A 21353-nucleotide genomic window follows, 5' to 3' on the forward strand; every position below is an offset into this window, starting at 1 on the left:
CACCTTAACCACCCTCCTGAGTTTCAGGATAGTCTTGGCACACTGAATCCAAGTTGGAGGGACCAGACTTCTGCTGCTGACTTTATCTTCCATTTCCATGCAATGTCTGCTTAGTTGGAGAGGCAGCCATCTTCCTCCCATCCTTGGGAGAGATCACCTCACCTCAGTCCCTCAGATCCTACAGCAGGATCTCCAGTTAAGAGTGAGACACCCAAGGACCAGCCTTCCCAGGTCTCTTGCCCATTTCTGTCGTGGCTGCAGCCTCAAAAATCCATGTCCAGTTGAGACTTTCAGACCGTTGCCAGGGACCCTTCAATTAGAAATCCTTACTTTCACAATTCTGGTGCTTCACCTGCCCGCCTTCCATGGTTGGCCAGGGAACTCAGAGGTGAGATGTTAACTCCATAGCTCAGTTAGAGTCACAGCAAAGTCCACCGAAGCTGTCAGTGGGTTCCCAACCCACTACAGGTTCCGTATTTCAGCAGAGACCATGGGCGGAATTTTCCATGCCTGTTGGTGTCGAGCTTCATGGCAATTGTGAATGGATGATATAGCGGGAAGGCCAAAAATTGGTTTCACAACGTCGTGAAACCAGTTTGCAATCGTCTGCTCCACCTGTCAATAACGGCCTGCGTTTCCCGCTACTGGATATCGGGAGCTTAATTTTAATACATCTGCATATCATTATAAGCCCTGCTCATCGGAATCATTCCCCACACTGGATCACCTGGGCATGTCAGCGTGTTTCACAACAGCATTTATAAGGCGTGCACCTGGCAAGCTGCACTTTGAGGTGAACTCGGAAGTGAGTGCATACTAACGTTGCGCAGCGCTCACAAGGGTCACCTGTTATATTTCAAGGTTGAGGCATTCAGGCGAGGGCACTGGCAAGTCGCATCTTCCCAGCTGGCTGACAGCGTGCTGCCAGGGCAAGGGCTGCATTACGGTTGAGGCGAGTTGTAGGGGTGGGGGGGAAGGGCTGCACTGCACCTGAGGTGAGTTGTAGGGACAAGGGCCGCACTGCAGTTGATGGTACCGCACAAGCACTTGCAGGGGGAGGGGAGCGGCCACTCATTAGGGAAACCTCACATAAAGTGACCATTCCCCCGCAGCTGAGACAGTTCAGGTACAGCCACATTGACATGCTGGGAGTTGGGCCTCTAGCTTATCTGCCCACTCAAGCAACGCAGAGGCATGAAGGTGCCACCAAATGCTCCAGAGTTTTTCATCCCTCGGGCACAGCCTGTAAATTAATGAGCATTTTAGTGAACTGCAGAACAATTAGACGACTGGGCACATTGTACAATCTCCTTGCTAAAGCTGGCCACGGAGCAGTCACTGGTGGATGCACTCACAGCCCCTTGCAATGTTATCATTCAGGTTTGGAGCAATCTCCCCCATGGTTCAAGCTAACAGCGCAGCCTTGCAGTGTGAGTTAGGAGAATGTCTGCACCTGAGCTGAGAGCACAGCATGCAGTCCAGTGGGCAAAGCTGCTGCCAATCAGTCAGGTGGGGCGGAGGTGGTTGGGGTCTCGGGCAGCCATGCAGCGCACTAAACTTTGGTCATTTAAGTGGTGGCCAGCATTCTCTGGGATGCATTAAGGGGTCGTCAGACTTAACCAAGAGAGGTTCTTAGTGCACCCAGGCTAACCCATGCGTCTTTCTCTTTCATCCTGCAAGAGGAGTACATCAGGAGCATGGAGCCTGGTGACCTAGCCTAATGCCTCATGGCTTACAGAGAGCAAAGACAAAGGAGAAGAAAGCGATGGAGGCACCTGGCTGGACAGAGCAAGGAGCAGCACCGTCAAGAAGAAGGGGCGGCTGGGGCTACTGCCATTGAAGAGCCACAGCAAGCTGTCGCTGGTCAGCACCTAACTATATCCAGGGTCTATAGACGGCACTTCCCATTCCTGCAGATGACCAAGGATCAGTGTTGCCGAAGACTGCATGCCCAGGTCACATCTGCCACCTATTGCAGGATTTGGCACTTTGGGGACATGGAGGGTATCCACTGCTAGTGGCTGCGAAAGTGACCGTGGTGCTCAGTTTTTATGCTAATGGGTCCTTTCAAGGCTCTACAGGTGACCTCTGTGGGATATCGCAAGCATCCACGCACAAATGCATCCATGAGGTCACGGATGCCATATTCACGAAGGCGCACAACTTTGTGCATTTCATCCAGGATCAGGAAGCAAGAGCGCTGGGATTTTCCCAGATTGCTGGTTTTCCACATGTGCAGGAGCCATCGACTGCACTGACATGGCACTCAGATCTCCATGGCAATGAGTCTGAAGAGCCGAGACCTGGAGGGCCGCGGCTTGCTTTTGGGGTCCTGCTCTGTGGCAGTGGTACCCTCCTCGGCCTGTGGAGCTGAAGCTGCTGGGGCCACAGGAAGAGGGGAAACGCAAGGGCTTCCAATCGTTGAATCTCAGCTGGTGTGTGACCACCACAAATGCATCCTACAGGTCTGTGCATGATTCCCAGGGAATGTCCGTGACTCCTACATTCTCAGTAGGTCTCAGATCCCTGAAGTCTTCCAGGGTCCACAGAACCTGCAGGGTTGGATCCTTGGAGACAAAAGCCACCTGCAGAGGACATGGCTGATGACATCTGTGCAGCAGCCTCAGACTGCAGCTGAGAGAAGTTACCACGAAGCTCATGCTGCAGCTCGCACCTTGGTGCATCGGGATGTTGAAAATGAGGTCCTGGTGCCTGGACCGGTCTGGTGGAGCCCTGCAATACAGTCCACAGAGAGTGCCATGCATCGTCATCGCCTACTGCGCACTTCACAACCTGGCGCTTCAACGTGGAGAGGAGCTGGCTGAGGAGAAGATGGAGAAGCTATACGCCTCCTCCGACGAGGAGGACATCAACGGGGATGAGGGTGAGGGTATCCTCTAAGGCAAGGATGGCGGCGATGAGGCCATCGCTCTGGCCAGACGAGGCAGGCGCACTTGGGAGGCCCTCATAGCTGCTAGATTCATGGAGGATGATGACATCTCAAAGGTGCTGAGAGCACACAGAGAATGACGGAACTCTGTGCCGCTGGCCCAGGACATTCTAGGAGCAATGATAAGCCCAATCGGGGTGCAGGCATGACTGATGTGCCCAGTGGCAGCGAAGGTGCACCATCAGTGTGCTGGGAATGTTGCAAGCACAGGGAAGAGGCCTTGGACTGAGATACCTGCCTTTATCTCGTGCCGGGACCGACGTTTCACATCTGAGTGACATGAACGCTGCTCATCAGAATCAGGAGCCATAGGCAAGGGGATATTCTTGGGAGTTTATTTGCGAAAGTAAGTCCTTAACACCCGTTCCCAGACTGTGCAACTACATCTTCTTAACCTTCTTAACCCTGCCGCTACGTCTTGGTGCCCCCCCGACATCCACAATGGAGTTTGAGGCAGCCTGCTGACTGCAATGCCTGTCTGTGATGTCCTTGACGAGCGTCCTCTGAAGAGCCGAGACCTGGAGGGCCGCGGCTTGCTTTTGGGGTCCTGCTCTGTGGCAGTGGTACCCTCCTCGGCCTGTGGAGCTAAAGCTGCTGGGGCCACAGGAAGAGGGGATTCAGATGGTCGGGACACTCGCAGAGCCACCTGAGTGGATGGCCCTAGGGTGTGCACCTGCTGATCCTCCTCCCCATGGGTGCCTAAGGGCCGCTGGCTGACTCCTTGAGGAGAAGGGGAAGCTGGAGTGAGATCGAGCTGCCCTGCACCTTTCACATGTTGACACTGTTGGAGGCCAACTAAGGCATTAGCGATGGAGTTCAGCCCATGCAGCAGTGAAGGACCGATGTCCTAGACCAAGGTCTCTATGGCGGCCACCATCTACCAGTGTTGACCCTGGTGCATTGGCATGCCAGCGCTTTCACCTCAGACTGAAGGCAGATGGACTCCTGCATCGTGCTTTGCAATCTAAGGAATGCAGCGGATATCCCTTCCTGATGCCCCTGAACTTGCCTTTGCATCTCCAGCAACTGAGGTATGACCAGTCCAGAAACTCATCATCTGACGTGGACTCAGCAGATTCCTGGTCTCCCAAAGTCCTCCGAGTGCCAGAAACCTGGGAAGTCCTTGCCGCTGCCTGCTGTGGATCAGACAGTGTGATGTGCTGTGCAGATTGTGACCCTGAGGCTACTCTTTAGCTAGGTCCCAACAAGGTGTGAGTCTCTGCACTGGTAGAGGGTGTGGATGAGCGCTGTGACAGGTTTTCAATGCAGGTTTCACCAGATTCTTCTTCTGAGGCGTCTTTTGGGCTTGAGTCAAGGACCTGGGCCATGGACCCCATCGGCTGTTTCCCAGATGTGCCTGCGAAAGCAAGCAGAAATACTTAGTGCATGGCAGTGACCTGTGAAACAGTACATATCACTCACATCACGGTTGTCTGATGTATGTTGCCATGCTGGATCCTCACTTGGTTGAGCACTGCCAACCTCACCATCAGCACAGGAATGGTTCAAGTCTTCACCAGCCAGGTGAATGACTCTATTTTCAAAGTCTGTGAGGACCTTGATTTCAGGCATTCCTCCACCAACCTGCATCCTCTCCCTTTTGTTAGGTGCCAGCTTGTCCTGCATGAATACATATGGAGAGAGTATAAGCAGGATGCCTGACAGGCCAGATGATGTGTGCCTGGTATGAGTGGGCGGTGAGTGGTGCCATGGACGGGATGAGGACATGATCTGCAAGGCAGATGGAGGTGTGTATGAGAGAGTGAATGGTGATGTCACTTGAACTGGCAGTGAATGAGATCACTGTGGATATGTAGTGGGTTTGTGAGTGTGTGAGTTGAGAGTGATGAGAAGAGTGACTTACCCTGGCAGAATGGAGGATATCATTCATCCTCTTTCGGCACTGGGTGGCTGTCCTCTTTGAAAGGCATTGGCACGGACTACCGCTGCCACCACCTCCCATGCAGGATTGGTGACCTTGCTTGCTGGTCTTCACCCAGAGGGGAGGTAGAGGACATTGCAATGGGCCTCCACTGCAATTACTAGGTGTTCGAGGGAGGCATCGCTAAATCTGGGGGCAGCATATTTCCTCCCTTTGGCAGCCATTAGTTCACAACAGCTTCCTATCCCTTGAAGAATGCTAGCTCTTTGCAGGGGTGGCCTTTAAATATGACATTCGGTTTACTGAAGGCCTGAGGTGACAGCGGGGCGGGCAAATGAGAGGATGCCCTGCCAGCGAGCCAGCATGTTTCCCAGGAATGCAAGATTAAAGAGGCAGAATTGGGCTGATATGGTGCGAAAAGCTGGCATTGCGGCCAGCAGCTAAAACATTCTTTCTCCTGCCCGCTACCACACTTAGTGCAAATCTGGGACGATTCTGCCCCATCAGTTGAAAATTCCACCCTAGGGAATTCTAATCCAGAAGGAAGTTCCAGTAATACTGGCACCAGTCAGATCCAGTTCTGAACACGGAAATGAGAACAGTTCAGAACTGGTGTTCCATTAGAAACTGCCAGTAATACTGGTGATGTTACCAGTACTGATCCAAAAGGGTTATTTTTCCTGTTTATCCAGTTTTTCCTGTTTATTACTGGTGTACTTCAAATGAGCATCAACAGATGTAAAAAACTGGAACTAAGCAGTCCCCTTCCAACATGTATTTGTGTGGATGAAGCCAGCATGGATTCATTAAAGGAAAATCATGTTTAACTAACTTGCTGGAGCTTTTTGAGGGGGTAACAGAGAAGGTTGATAAGGGCAATGCTGTTGACATGATGTATACATGATGTATATATGCTTTTCAAAAGGCATTTGATACAGTGCCACACAACAGACTTGTGAGCAAAATTCTAGGTCATGGAATAAAAAGGAAAGTAGGCACTTGGATAGGGAATTGACTGGTAGACAGGAAACAGAGTAGAGATAAATGGATTTTTTCAGATTGGAGGAAGATCTATAGTGGAGTTCCCCAGTCTGGGCTCAATACTTGAGGAAGGATGTGAAGGCATTGGAGAAAGTAGAGGAGATTCACAAGAATGATTTCAGGGATAACGAACTGTAGCTATGAGGATAGATTGGAGAAGTTGAGACAGTTTTCCTTGGAGAAAAGAAGGCTGAGAGAAGAGCTGATAGAGGTTTCAAGATCTTGAGGGGTGTGGACAGGGTAAATAGTAAGAAACTGTTCCCACTCAAGAGAGCATCAAGAACCACAGGGCACAGATTCAAAATAATTGGCAAAAGGAGTAAATGTGATGTGAGGAAACATTTTTTCACCCAGAGGGTGGTTGGAGTCTCAAATGAATTTCCGGAGAAGATAGTGGAGGCAAGTTCGATCTAGGTATTCAAAAGGGAATTGGATTGCTATCCGAAAAGAAAGAAAATGCAGGGTTACGGGAATATGGCGGAGGAGTGGGACTAGGTAGAATGCTCTTTCAGAGAGGCAGTGCAGGCTCGATGGGCCGAATGTCTTCCTTCTGCACTGTAAAGATTATGTTATTCTGTGAAGAAGCTCAAGATGAATAAGTCTGATTCTGCAGTTTTGGAGGTTATGTCCCGACAAACATTCAGAATAAAAGTTTGTGAAAAATGGCAATTATACATAATTACAATACAGAATTGACCCCAGAGAAACATAACTCAGAATAAAGGTTTCAGTAAATTTTGCACCAATTTTATTTCTGGTAAAAAGGGAGCAAACGCGAATAACTGCACATTATCACCACGATACTTCTGATTGATTTCAGACTGATTTTGATTTTCTGTTAAGGCCCGTGATTTTCTGCCTGATGTAATTGTCCAGCCTGCCTAGCTCCTTCAAGAGCTCCTCCTCTCACAACCCCTTTGTCTTCAGTTGATGGGTGAAACATGCTGTAGATGGGGAGGGAAGAGGAGAAACATGAGCATTGACTCAGTGAAACTGTTAAAGTCACAACTGAGGTCACGATTGAGATAGCAGTGACATCTATCACAGAGTCAGGTGAGACATTAAAACAGATGGATATCTACAGTGAATTTAATCTAAGGAAAAAACAGTGCTTGCAGAAAGCTACCTTTGAAAGTGTTCATCTTCCCTGCTGAGAGCATGGATTTTGCTGTGTCATGTGTGCCAGTGCTTATGAAGCATGGACACATGCGACCATACATGGACTGCCTCTCAGCACATCTGACCTCCATACAGCAGCAACCAGGGACTTAACCAATAATGTATCCTCTGGCCTGTGACATTTGTCCATTGTCGTTCAGTGAGCACCAAGCCATCCTGCAACTGAACCTGTAAGGAAAAAGAAGGAACATATAAGTAGCCTGCATGCAAGATTTGTAAATACAGACTAAATTACTATACATATATAGACTCTGCATGAATGCAGATGATATATATCGCCACCTGTCCATCACTTTCAAAAGTGCTAACTGTGTGAAGGGACAATGATTTTATCTGGAGCAGTGAGAGAATCATTATCTTCCTATCCATTATAGTGTATAGTGCCTCCGTACGTGTGCTTGCCTCCCCAACTTTGAAAATTGATGCGCAACAGGCTTCAGTCTGGGCAGGATTGTCATTATAAAGGGCATGGTCCCAGGCTGCAGTGTCTCCACACAAGGCTGCTGTGGTCCTCGTGTTGCAACAGAAAGCAAGAAAAATAGTTAATCTTATATGATTCGTCAGCACTACGAATGGCATGTAACAGAAGGGTTGCAGTTATATAAACACATACATTAGTCTGCTTGAAGGTGATGAGAAATTGATCCTGGAGCTTTCAATTGAGCCTCAACAACTCCTCCAAACTCTGCTTGAGGTCTTGATTCATCGCAGAAACCTCCTCCACCATCTGCTGGAGGGCCGCTTTCTCTGCCTCCAGCCTCTGATGGGTCAGCAGGTCCTGACCAGGTTCTGTGACACCCTCCAGTTGCATAGGGGCTCAGAAAATGCTAGCTTTTATTTTCACCGCTAGCTACTAGTGCATCATGCTCCTCAGCTGCTTGTGTCACACAGCATATGTTCAACCAATCTTTCCCCTCTGTCAGGAAAAAGAAATTAAATGTTAACAAGGTTTTTGGCATTTTTGACTTCAAGGGGAGGTGATGACCTACTGGTATTGTCACTGGACTAGTACTTTAGATACCCAGGGTAATGCTCTGGGATCCGGGTTCGAATCCCACCATGGCAGATGGTGAATTTGAATTCAATAAAAAATTAAAAATCTGGAATTAAAAGTCTAATGATGAAACCATTGTCAATTGTTGTAAAAACCCATCTGGTTCACTATTGTCCTTTAGGGAAGGAAATCTGCCGTCCTTACCTGGTCTGGGCCACATGTGGCTCCAGAGCCACAGCAATGTGGTTGACTCTTAAATGCCCTCTGAAATAGCCTAGCAAGCCACTCAGTTCTCAAGGGGAATTAGGGATGGGAAATAAATTCTGGCCCAGCCAGTGAGGTCCACACCCCATGAACAAATGAAAAAAAAAGCAGGCATACAAGTTCTATGCACTGTTTGCTTTTCGGCACATAATTGTCCTTGTAGATCTGACAGAATACAATATTAACCAACGCGATTAAAAACAAGAGTAGCTGCTAGAGAACATATGCCCTGGCCATCTTCCAATACCTTCGCTTGAATGCTTGAGGGCAACATCGTCAGCACTGCTGTCACTCTCAATAGCTTTGTCCCAAACTTTTGGGTTTCAGCAGCACAGTGATGTCATCTGCTCCCTGATGCCTTTGCGGGACTCTGCAGGCAGAAAAAGAAAACCTCAAAATACCTCAAAGACACATAATTTACAATGGCCAAGAGCACAAATTGTCAGCTTTTTCATTCAGATTTACCTGCAAGCGAAAGATAAATCTTTATAAAATATAACATCCTTTTTCAGGTTCTCCTTCCCCGAATGTAGTTGTAGCCTCCATTTTCCCTGCCTACATCTCTGTTGCTGCCACCTCCATCGCTGTTTCTGCCTCCTCCTCTGCTGCCACAGCTGTTGCCTCAGCCGCCATCTCCTCCTCTGCTGTTGCCGCCTCTGCTGCCATTTCCTGCTCCCCTGTTGCTGTTCTGCCAGGGTGATGTACTCTGTGTAAAACATGAGGGATGTTTCATCAGAGGAGTCGGGGTGACAGTGCTGGCGAGACCAGTGGAACGGTCTGCATTTCACCCTTACCCATCTCCAATTCTCCCTTACCCATCTCCAATTCTCCCTTAGGCTCCCCGCTCCTCCTGCCAGAAGTCTACCCAATCCTCATGTTGGCCTGGACCCATTGCCGCACCCCCCCCAACCCCCTCAGGTGTGTTGGAAGAGTACTAGCAAGGGCCTGTGTACCTGACCTGATCCTTCAGTTTTTCCTCCTAGACTTGTTTGGCATTAGAGATCTTTTTGCTGCCTGTCTCTCTCTCCTCTCTCACTCACACACACACTCTGCCCATTAATCCTCCCTCTCTCTCACACTGTCTCTCTGCCCATCCTCTCTCTCTCTCTCTCTCACACACACACACACCCTGCCCATAAATCCCCTCCCTCTCACACACTGTGCCCATTTCCTTCTGTCTCTCACATGCTCTCTTTGATCATCCTCTCTCTCTCTATCTTGTGATATCCAACTCTCTCTCTCACATACCCTCTTTGCGCATTCATCCCCTCCTCTCTCTCATACCCATATCCCCTCTTTCTCCCTCCCACACTCTCTCTCTCTGCCCATTAATCCTCTCTCTCACACTCTCTCTCTTCTCATTCCCTCTGCCCCCCACATCACAGCAAAAAATTAATCCGAGTGGCGGCCTCCAAAAATTTCCATCACCATTGCCCTGAGTCCTTTGCAAACATTTCACTCACTCAAATTTGTGTCTGTTTTCAGTATTTCAGAGCCAGTTTTCAGTTTTTTCGCAATTCCCTTAGGTGATTTTCTCTCCGTTTAAAATTGGTGCCCTGCTCGACCATTGGCGCACTGCATCCTATGACCTCTGATTTCACTTCTAGTTCCGGTCTCCAAATGCCTTCACCGGCAGGAGAAAGCTCCAGAAGGATCCTGGTGCAACCCGGGGAATAGAATGGCTACAGGCGGGGGGGTGGAATTGCTGTAAGTGGGTTGGCGGGGTGGGCGGTGGAATGGCTACAGGCAGGGGGGTGGGAGAATTGCTGTTAGCGGGGTTGGGGACTTGCTGCAAGCAAGGGGGTTAGAATTACAGCAAGCAGGAGAAGGGGAATCACTGCAAGTTGCGGGGGGTGGAATTGCTGCACGTGGGGAGTTGGAATTGCTGCAAGAGGAAGGTTGGAATTGCTGCAAGCGGTGGGGGTGGAATTGCTGCGAAGGGGGGTGGAATTGCTGCAAGCGAGGGGGGTGGAATTGCTGCAAGCGGTGGGGGGGGTGGAATTGCTGCAAGTGGAGGGGTGGAATTGCTGCAAGCGGTGGAGGGGGGGTGAAAATTGCTGCAAGCGGGGGAGGTGGAATTGCTGCAAGCGAGGGGGGTGGAATTGCTCCAAGCTGGGGGGGGTGGGGGGGTGGAATTGCTGCAAGAGGAAGGTTGGAATTGCTGCAAGAGGAAGGTTGGAATTGCTGCAAGAGGAAGGTTGGAATTGCTGCAGAGGGGGGGTGGAATTGCTGCAAGTGGGAGGTGGAATTGCTGCAAGCGGGGGGTGGAATTGCTGCAAGCGGGGGGTGGAATTGCTGCAAGCAGGTGGAGGGAAATTGCTGCAAGTGTGGGGGGAATGGGGGGCAGTGGGGGGAGAACTTGCTGCACACAAGGGTGGGGAGTGCGGGGGAACCTGGGGTGAGTTGCGAAGCCCAAAAACATCAACCCCAAGGGGCGTCAGAGCATGAACTCCAAAACACGAACCCGACACGGAGACACATCAAGACATGAACCCCTACATAAACCCCAGTCATAACAGTGTACGTTAAGTAAGAGCCTGTGACTTGGGCCCAGTCACAGACTATGGGAGTGAGATCTGTGATAACCCACTCACTGGCATTTTGAGGGAGGTGGGTCTGTGATAACCCACCGACTGACATGCTGAGAGAATGGGGTCTGGGGTAACCCACCCACTGAAATACTGAAGGTGGGGTGTCTGTGCCAACACACCCACTGACAGGCAGAGGGAAGGTTTTCTGGGGTAGCCTACCCATTGACAGAGTGAGGGAGCGGGATCTATTTCACTCATGAACCTTTCAGACCCCATATCCCACTGACCAAGGTTTTGTGCCCCAGTACTGGCTCTGAGTCCCTCTCTGATCCCCAGTAAAATTGACAACAGGTGCCATGGTTCCAGCTGAAGTCAGCTGAAAAGTACTAGCACCTACTCATTAACTGGAGTCCCTATTGGATTTCTGATGAGTCCAGTAGAATTACCAGTTAATTGGTTGCCTCCAGTAAAATCCAACTGAGAACAGAATAAAACCAGAATCTACAAGTTCGGGCCGGTTCAATCTTGAACTGGTTGGAACTGTTTTATCCTTGACAAAGAATGAAATTAAATTTGATGAATCTGATTATTTGTAGAATGGCACAGGGAAATGACTAGATTGTCATAAAAATTCAGCTGGTTTCTTGAGGGAAAGGAAATGTCTGTGCTACCGCTCTGAAAACTATGTTCACATATTTGTTCCAATACAATTGCAATGAGAAAATTGTTTGGGAGAAGAAAAAGACAAGGGATAAATTCTATAATAGATTTCACAGCTGTAGATTCATGGAACATTAGGAACCCGGTTACACAAATGTGACATATGACAAAAGTACCATGAAGACACAAAATTGCTTTTAGATAGCTAATAATCATTTAAGTGTAAAATATATTTACTGTTGTAAATTGGGCACACATTGTATGTAGACAAATTACAAGTGATTCAACTCATTCGCTTCCTATTATTGATCTGATGTGTTGATGGGATAAAGATGGCTTAGTATTATTCAGGTTAGTGATGAGTTTGATTAGATCTTCTTCTATGTTAATCTATTTCATTCACATACTTTTTATCTGATGAGGCAGCCCTTTGCCTCTGCATTTTCCCTATCTAATGGGCTGTGCATTGGAAATATCACAACACAGCCAGAACTACCTTTCATATGACCTCAGAAAAATCAAGTGAAAATTGCTGGGCGATCCCAAGCACGTTCAACAGTAGGGAAGAGCCCAACAACTAGAGGAATGTTTGTGCCATCCAGCCATATTATTGTGCAGGTACCTGACTCATTTTACATCGCAAACCATATAAGTTCAATCAATTTTGCATTTTAAGTGCAGGGCTCCAGCACGACATTTAAAAAAAGCATTTTTTAAAAAGTAGCAATTACACCCAATTATTTTGTTTTGCAAAATGTTATGTTGAAGGATGTTTTGCAAGCTACTGCCCCAATCTCCAATCTTCTTTTCCTCTCCAAAGGCCTCTGATCTTTTGCACAACTCTATGGGCAGAAATTTTCATCCACGGGTGGGCATGGGCCTGACCTGATTGGGAGTAAAATAGTGTCCAATGACATCGGGTGAGCGTCCCGATGTCATCGCGCACTTGCATGATATTTTGCTCGGTGGGCGCTCATGGGTGCTGAAATGGCGTCTGCCGCTAATTAAGTGGCCACTTAAGGCCCTTAAGAGTCCAATTGAATGCGATTTTTTCTTACCTGTGCGATTTCCAGCTTGTTGCATGGGCAAAACGGGCAGACGGCCAGCCGACATTTTCACAAACCTCATCCAAGGGTGGGATAAAAAGGGTCAGCAGGATTGCCAGTGTGAGTGATGAGGAGTTTTGGAGGTAGTTTGCTGCTGGCTGCTTATTGGTACTTGGCAACCTCATTTCTGTTCATGGCTTCATTTTTAGCCTTTCCAGGCTCCATTTCAGGACTTATTGGTGTCTGCAAGGCCCTGGGAGGATTCAGACCATGTGGACCCTTCCAGGTATCAGACAGCCTTCCTTTAACCTGGTAATGGGGATTGTGGTCTCCGTTGGAGGCAACCTCCTCTGATGAGGAAGAGAGGGGCAAAAGAGACAGGAGGCCAGTTGTCCCTGCGCAGCTTCCAGGCGTGGGACCTGTGGGAAGAGAGGCGCAGGCACAAGGAGAGCAGGGCCAGCAGGTAGTCCAAGGCAGAGGGGGGCCACAGAAGACACCACTATCCTGCCGCCAGGGTTTACAGCAATGCAGCTACCTCAACATGTCCGAGGTGCAATACTGAAGGAGGCTCCATCTCTCAAGGAAGAGCGACCTCCATTTGTCAAGTGACTGGGCCTGAGATCAGCTCTGACTGTGTGGATAGACACCCCACGCCAGTGGCTTTGAAGGTCACAGTGGCCCTCAACTTCTATGCTTCTGACTCTTTCCAGGGGTCATTGGGGGATCTGTATGGAGTATCCAATCGGCTGTCCACAGTTGCGTCAAATTGGTGACAGAAGCTCTGTTCAGGCGGGTACTGGCCTTTATTCTTTATCATACGGAGGAGGCCAGCGAGTGTGAGCAGAGGCTTTGCAGCGATTGCTGGGTTCCCCCATGTCCAGGGTGTCATCGACTGCACACATGTGGCATCAAGGCACTAGCGGGTCAGCTGGGTGCCTTCATCAAAGGGAAGGGATTCCATTTCATGAACGTGCAGATAGTGTGTGACCACAGGATGCAGATTCTGCAATGCTGTGCAAGGTACCCTGGCAGCTCCCATGACTCTTACATCCTCAGAAAGCCCCAGGTACTGAGGCTCTTCAGTGCTTCAGCCCAACTGGATGAATGGCTGCTGGGTGACAAGGCTATCCGTTGGAGAGGTGGCTCATCATGCCTCTCCGCCAGCCAAGAATAGAGGCAGAGCAGTGTTACAATACGAGTCATGCCTCCAAAAGGGCAGTGGTAGAGAGGACCATAGGTCTTCTCAAGATGCACTTCCGATGCCTGGACCATTCAGGGGGTGGACTACAATACCCCCCAGAGTGGGTGTCACTGATTGTGGTTGCAAGCTGTGCTCTCCACAATCTGGCACTGGCAAGGGGGGACCCACTGGAGGAAGAGGATCTTCATGCAGCTGCACAGGCCACAGATAATGAATCACGTAATGAGTCAGAAGAGGAGCCCGGTGAGGAGAACGCTGAGGGCATGGAGGCAGACCTCGGTAACCTCCAGGGAGGTAGGGAAACCTGGGACACCTTGATCCAACGCTCCTTCAGCTAGGCTACCAAAGATCAGCCTCAACCACGTCAGAGCTGCTGCCTCCATCCCGGCTTTCATTTGAACACAAAGAACACTCGGTGCCTGTGCAATAAAGTTCAGAGCTGCTTATGACCAGTTTTACATACTGGCATACCCTGCACCAATAAAATAAAAAGGTGAAACATACTCAGGCCGTGATGACAAAAGCAAAATTTATCTAATTTTGACAATTCCAAACTATTGACATAACCTCCTCTGGTCTTCATTCCCAGACCAGTATAGATAAAGTAAACACAAACAAACATAAAATCACCCGTGATCTGTCCCTCTTGTGTTCATGGTACCTTTAACTTATGCTTGCGAGTGCTATGTCTAGGTGCTCCCCCTTCGTTGGCACCGGCATTGGAAACAGCCTGCTGACCCTGCTGTCTTGTTGGCCTTGATGACCTTGGCGGTCATCCTCTGGCCAGTGGAGTCTGTGCTGGCCCCACCTAGGAGGGAGCAGCCACATCCCCCAGTCATCGCAGCCTCATCAGATGCAACGGTCACTGGCAGTGTGGCGGAGGAGCTGCTGCCATCATCCAGAGCACCCTGAACGGAGCCCACAGAGATGACTAGCAGCTCATGTGCCAAGGTGAAGTCGCTCTGGACCTCCCTGCTCACCATTGATGGATGGGCACCTAGCTGGGATACTGAGTGCCTCACCCATCTTCCACACTGACACTGACCACCTGTGGTCAGTGCCTGTGTGAGGGCTTGCAGATCCGAGCACAACGCCAGGAGCCTCTGATTCTGTTCCTGGAGTTGCCTCTCCATAAGAGTCACCACTCTCTCAATGGAGGAGGCAGTGCCCTCGGCCATGAGTGTCAACGCTGATGCTCTGCATGGGCTCCTCCATAACAGAGACCATGGCACGCATACCCTCATGGATCTCCGCCAGATCCTCCTACACATCTCGCTGGTCATCCAGCATATGTCACCTAATGGACGACTCCAGAGGCTCATCATCGGCCTTCGACTGAGCATCATTCTGGTCCCCATTAGTCCTCTGACTGCGGGTGCCCTGGGCGCTCTCTGCCTCTGCCTGCACCTCAAGGGAGTGTGAAATGCCCTCACCAATGTGCACCGAGATACTAGGTGACGATCTACCCACCGAGGTGCTGGTATCTGAGTTGGTGCCTGCTTCAGAGAGCGGGTGTCATGCAGATGCAGCTGAAGCCCAGCGCTCCTCTGGTGTCAGGGGTGGCCCTTTGGGGTATGCATGCGAACACCTGCTAACGAACCTAAAAGGGAGAACAAGGACATGTCATTATTTAAAGTCATCACACTGTCACTATGCATGCCCGGTGCCCTGGTGAGACCACGGAGATCTGCATCATCATCTTTCAATGATCAATGGGGACTCCAGGTTAAAGGCTCACATCAATGAAGAGACTACACTAGAATAGTTACACAAGCCGAAGTTCTCACATCTGTGCATTGCACTCTTACCTTCATCTGGCACCCCTGCCTCTCCACGCCTGGTTGCACGGGGAGTATGTCGGCTCTCAAGCTCCAGGGCGCCTTGTTCGAACCTACTTAGCAGCAGGAGGTTGGGCTGCCCTCCGCCTGTACATGCTCACTCTGCCTGGTTAAGGCTTGTCTTCTCCTGAAACAACAGAGGAGCATTGATTAGTCCACTCTCTACCTGCAGCGCCATTGCAGCCTGGACAACCCCACCTGATGAACACCTTGTAGGGCACATCCACATCGTGGACCACGAACCACAAGACACTCAGTCCAAGCAGCCAGGGCTCACCACCTCGGCCAGCTCCAGCGTCATTGACAGTTGGCACTCAGATTCTAGCACCCCTGAGGTCTGATGGAGGCGACCAGACCTTAACACTTCTGTACACCGAGCCATGCCAACACAGTGCTCACCCTTCCTGAGCACAGCAGGTCATTGAAGCGCTTCCAGCACTGTACCCAGGTGCGCCGCACCACGTCATGGCTGCTCACCATTGCTGCCACCTCCTCCCATGACCTCTTGGTGAGGTGCGGTGGCCTGCTCCTCCTATCCCTGGGGGCAAGGGTGTCCCTCCTGGCAACCACCTCCTCCAGGAGGACGGCGAGGCACTCGTCAGAAAAGCGGGGGGCCGAGTGCTCACCCGACCTTCCCTCTCCCCTGCCGTGTCCAGCCTCACTCGACTCCATTGGGAACACTGAACACACATCCTTCCGTGGCAGCCTTCCAGGGGCTGCCTGGGCCGCTTTTAAATCAGCCACCATTGGACATGGCAGCCAACAGGCCCCCTCCCCCGCTCGGCCCTTCCCGGCCAGTGCGGAGCCGTGTTTCACGCTGGACGGGTCTTAATTGACCCACCAGCATGAAATTGCAGTTGAGGCCCGATCGCAGGCGGTGGATCGTTTCCCAGCCACTCCAGGGCCTGCCCACAGCGCCTGCCCAACGACCTTAAAATCCTGCCTTTGAATTGCTCCAATCAATTTTTTGCCCCAGCTGCGGCACTGAAATGGCATTAATCAAAGTCGCAAATGACACCCGTATGGCAGTAAAATGGGACATTATCCCGTCACTTTGTTCTCGATCCCATCATCCGTAGCAATGCAGCCATCCAACTGGGTAGGACACCCCTTGGTTGAAAGTTATCTACCCAGTCATAGACAGAGCTTCTCCAGCAATGGCTTCTCATCTGGACCCATATAGTTAGGCATCGAATCTCTCAAGGATCTATCTTGGCACCCTCCCTCATTTGCATACTGCCCTTTGCTGCAGGCACAGAAATTAATCAGAAAGGTTAATGGAATGTTGATTGTATCTCAAGGGATTGAAATTCAAAAGTGAGGAAGTGATGTTTAAGTTCTTCAGAGTTAGAACCCATCTGGTGTATTGTGTTCAATTCTGGACACTACAACTCAGGAAACATTATATGCCTTGGAAGGTAGACACTCAGATTCACCAGAATGAAAGGGATAATTATGAAGACAGGTTGCACAGATCACGCTTGCATGAAGATTAAGGAGTGACCTAATTGAGATAATTAAAGGATTCGATAGGAATAGATAGAGAAACTATTCCCTCTAGTGGAGGAAACCCCAACAAGAGAACATAACCTTAAAATTAGAGCTCAGAGTGATATCAGGAATTCCGTTTTGATGCAAGGGACGCTAGATACCTGGGATTTGCTCCTCTCAAAAGGGTATGAATTTCAAGACTGATAACAGTAGAATTTTATTAGATAATGGCATCAAGATGTGGTACAAATGTGGGTGAATGGAGTTGAGGTACAAATCAGCCATGATCGACTTGACTGATGGAATACGCTCAAGGAGCTGAGTAGCCTAATACTGTTCATAGGTTGTGTGATGACACCAGGAGCAGACTGGTTTTGTCAAGAAACAGTTAAACTTTATTACAGAGACATTTTTCATGCTTGGACACTCGGCCAGATCTCTCATCGGAAAAGCCCCACCCCACGGATTGCCCACACCAAGAGCTCACTGGTCGGAGCCCCACAGTACATCACATTACCTTTGATTGGCAGGAGAGAGTGACTATACATCCAGTTACCACACTTCCTCTCCCTTTTGTTTTACAATTACTCTTTACAGAAAAACCTTTAAACAATCCAACAAACATATACAATTTCAGGTGATTATAAATCAAGTCTCTGGAGCGCTCTCCTTATACAGCTAAAGCAGCGTAGCTCCACCACTGGAGGTTCCTGAACAGGAACAACAGGATCTGCAGCTGCATTGTGAGACACATCATCGGAACTAGGAAGTTCAGGATTTGACAACTCTTCTGAAACATCTGGAATGTCTGTTCTAGGTCGATCACACACATCAGAAGTCGACAGTTCAACATTAACCACAGGTTGATCGATTAATTATTGGAATGTCTCTCTGGCACGGATGTGATCCACGTGCTTACGGACAATTCTATCCCCTACTTGTAGTTGGAAGGATAATGGACCAGTCTCTGAAATAATGGCGCCCAGAGCCCAGACAATTCTTCCAGAACACATTCTGTCACATTTGGAGGAATGGTACTCTCAGCTGCTTTGGGGGACTTTGTCGGTTTTTCATTTTCCTTTTTCCACGGTGTCTGTCGTGTTCTGCTAGACGTTGACGTCTCAAAAATGGAACCTTTATTTCCACTTGTTTCACAATTTCAGCCATTTCATTTTTCAACAACTCAATGGTACTCAGTATGTTTGAGGCATTTAGTTCTTTTTTATTCTAGTCCCAGGAGCTTCAGTGTCGGATTTACATTTTCCAATCTTATTTCTGTCCTTTCTTTCTCTGTCTGCAGCAGAGCTTGTCCTTGTCCTTCACTTTGGTTTCACAGTTGGCCAGGTCTCTCTCCTGTGAATTCTCAGCTTGCTTCAGTTCTATAATTGTGCCACTCATGGCTTCATTATCCACTCGCATCTTGGAAAGTTCCATGGCTCTTCCTTTCAAGGCCTCTTTTGTTTCATTCAGCTGGTTCTTCAATTCTTCTGTCTCCCTCTTGTATCTCTTAGCCTCCTCCTTGACTAATGAACATTGCTGAATCTTCTCTGTCAACTGTTTCTTCAGTTTGTTCAGAGTGGCATTAAATTAATCTTGCTTCTCTTCATAATTATCCAGAGGAACAAACTTAGACCTGAGAGATCCTTGTAACATGTGATGGTCCTTCCATTTTCCTAACTCACCCCAAGAATCTGGCACTGCCAAGAACCCATGTTGTATTTCCTCAGAAGTTCTGGGATTCCATCTGATTTGAGGTGAAATATCTCAGACCAGTTGAGTTTGATCTTCTGTAGTCAATCCCAACCTAAAAGACTGGGTCCCTTTCCTTTCACTATTATTGCAGGCAGTTGTGCTGTCTGTCACTAGTAAGAGACTGGGACAGTGGTGATACCCTTTCCTTGAATAGATTCTCCCATGTAGGCTCTTAATTTAGCGGTTGTCTGCTCCAAGTTTATTGCCTGTCTTCCTTCATTAAGGTACCTGAAAGTGTGCTCTTGTACCACTGTAGTTGAGGCACCAGTATCCACTTCCATGGTCAGTGGCTTCTCATTCACTTGTACTGTCACTATAATAGGCTCAATCCTCACAGCAGTCACATTACATAAGGAACAAACATCAGGAGCAGCAGCTTCAGCCTTTGCTGTACCCGTTACTTCTATCATGTTTGTTTGCTGTTTTGCAGACCACTTCAACTTTGTCTGGCATTGCCTAACCACATGACCCTTCTTATGAAAGTAATGGCATTCTGCCTCTTTGAATTTACAGGTGTCTGCTCTGTGGTCACCTCCACATCTACAGCAATTTTGTCTTGAAGCCGATGATGAAGCATTTCTGTTGGCTTCTTAATGTTTCTCACAGTGGCCATTGAATTGCGCTTTAATTCTGCAGGTCTGGCTTTCACGCCACACTCAGCAGCAAGTTCCCTCCCAACATGACCTACGGCACTATTATCCATGTGTTGCAAAGCCTACGAGTCTTTCGCAGCACTTTCCACGGCGAGGGAGATTTCTAGGGCACATTTAAAATCGATAGCAACCTCAGCAAGCAATTGGCGCTGAATGGCATCGTCCTTGAATCCACATGCCAATTGGTCCTGCAGCATATCGTTTAAAATGTCTCTGAAGTCGCAGTCTTCTTGCTTGAGGTTTGCTACATAGGTTGTGGTGGACTCTCCCGGGGCCTGAACTCTTGAATTGAATTTAAAGCACTATCATGGATGGCTTCGGCTGGAAGCATGTTTTCACTAGGTCCATTAATTCGCCATATGACTTGGAATTGGGTGCATTCGGGGCAGCCAAGTTACAAATCAAGTTATATGTTTTACTGCCACATACACTTAAAAGGATCACTTTCCGCTTTTCTTCAGCAGTTATTTCATTTGCTACAAAGTAAAATCCGAGGTGCTCAACATACTGGCTCCAATCTTCAATATTAGCATCATATGGATAGATCCTACCAAACAGCAGCATGGCTGCCGAGTAGTTTTTTTTTAAAAGTTTGATTTACTCACAGGGCGGAATCATCCCAGGTTTGCATGAAGTGCAGTAGCAGGTGGGCTCTGATTCACATATCACGCCATCACCTCGCCGCTTCATCACGCCAGTCACCACATTTAAAGTACAGCCGCACTCAGTGCTTCCAGCCCAGGACTGCAGCAAAGAAGACATGGTCCAGAAAGACAAGAAGGCTGCAGCCCTCAATCACCCTTTGGATGCCCTGGAGGCCCGCTGTGATGTCCTCTACCCCCGCTCTGGCCGCAGGAGGGGCAGCAACATTACCATTACGGTTTTATAGGTGATGGCAGTGGTGATCAGTGCCAATGCTGCACAGAAAGGGTTAGCCATCCAATGCAGATAGAGGATGAATGATCTCATCCATGGATCCAAAGTATAGCAACCATCTCAGCACTCTAAACTCACACACTCAAGCCCATCACACATTCACTGGCATTTCACTCACTGCCAGCTCAAGGGATATCACCACCCATTCTCACACACATACCCTCACATGTCCATCTGGCCTCATCTCCTCTGGAGACTGGCTCCTCAGCATCACCATTTTGAGGTCACTTGCACAGATCAACATGTGGCCCCACACACACCCTGGGTTACCCTCCTTCCCCAGTACAGCCCTCGTCCTGCAGCCTCTTCCCTTGCCTCAGGCCATTTCTCCCCCTTTGCCAAGCAAGCCCTAGCCCTGCAGCCATTGAAAAGCTACCCACATTTGGCTGATATGTTAGGTAGAGACATGCTATGAGTTCCCGTAAAAGTGATGTGGTGCTATCTGTGAAGCCTGGTGCTGATGACTGCGAGTACTGACCGAAACAAGGTAGGCAAACGAACCTTGAATGCCCGAGCAAAGTGCAGCCTGCCAAGTGCATGTCGCTTATATGCCATTGTGAAACACATTGGCATGTTTTCCTGCTGACGTGGACGGATGATCCACTGGAGGGGGGACCATTCCACCGGGCTGTCCGAATAATGATATGCTGACGTATTACAATGAGGTTCCCAATGTCTGATGGCAGAGAACACGGCCAAACATTGGCGGACTGAGCGGACAATTGTGAATTGGTTTCACACCGTTGTGAAACCGATCGCGCCATATTGTCCGCTCATGACACCAAACAGGCCCAACACTGGCGGGCATGGAAAATCCTGGCCACAGTGACAGGGCGAGGTGCAGAGTCAAAGTTGATTTTACCCTTGTCACCAAATGTGATGTCTCTATGGAGGAGACTGGCTTTGTCAAGAAACAATTAAACTTTATTACAGAA

The sequence above is a fragment of the Cetorhinus maximus genome, chromosome 11 (assembly GCF_964194155.1).
Source record: "Cetorhinus maximus chromosome 11, sCetMax3.hap1.1, whole genome shotgun sequence".
NCBI classification, from domain to species: Eukaryota; Metazoa; Chordata; class Chondrichthyes; order Lamniformes; family Cetorhinidae; genus Cetorhinus; species Cetorhinus maximus.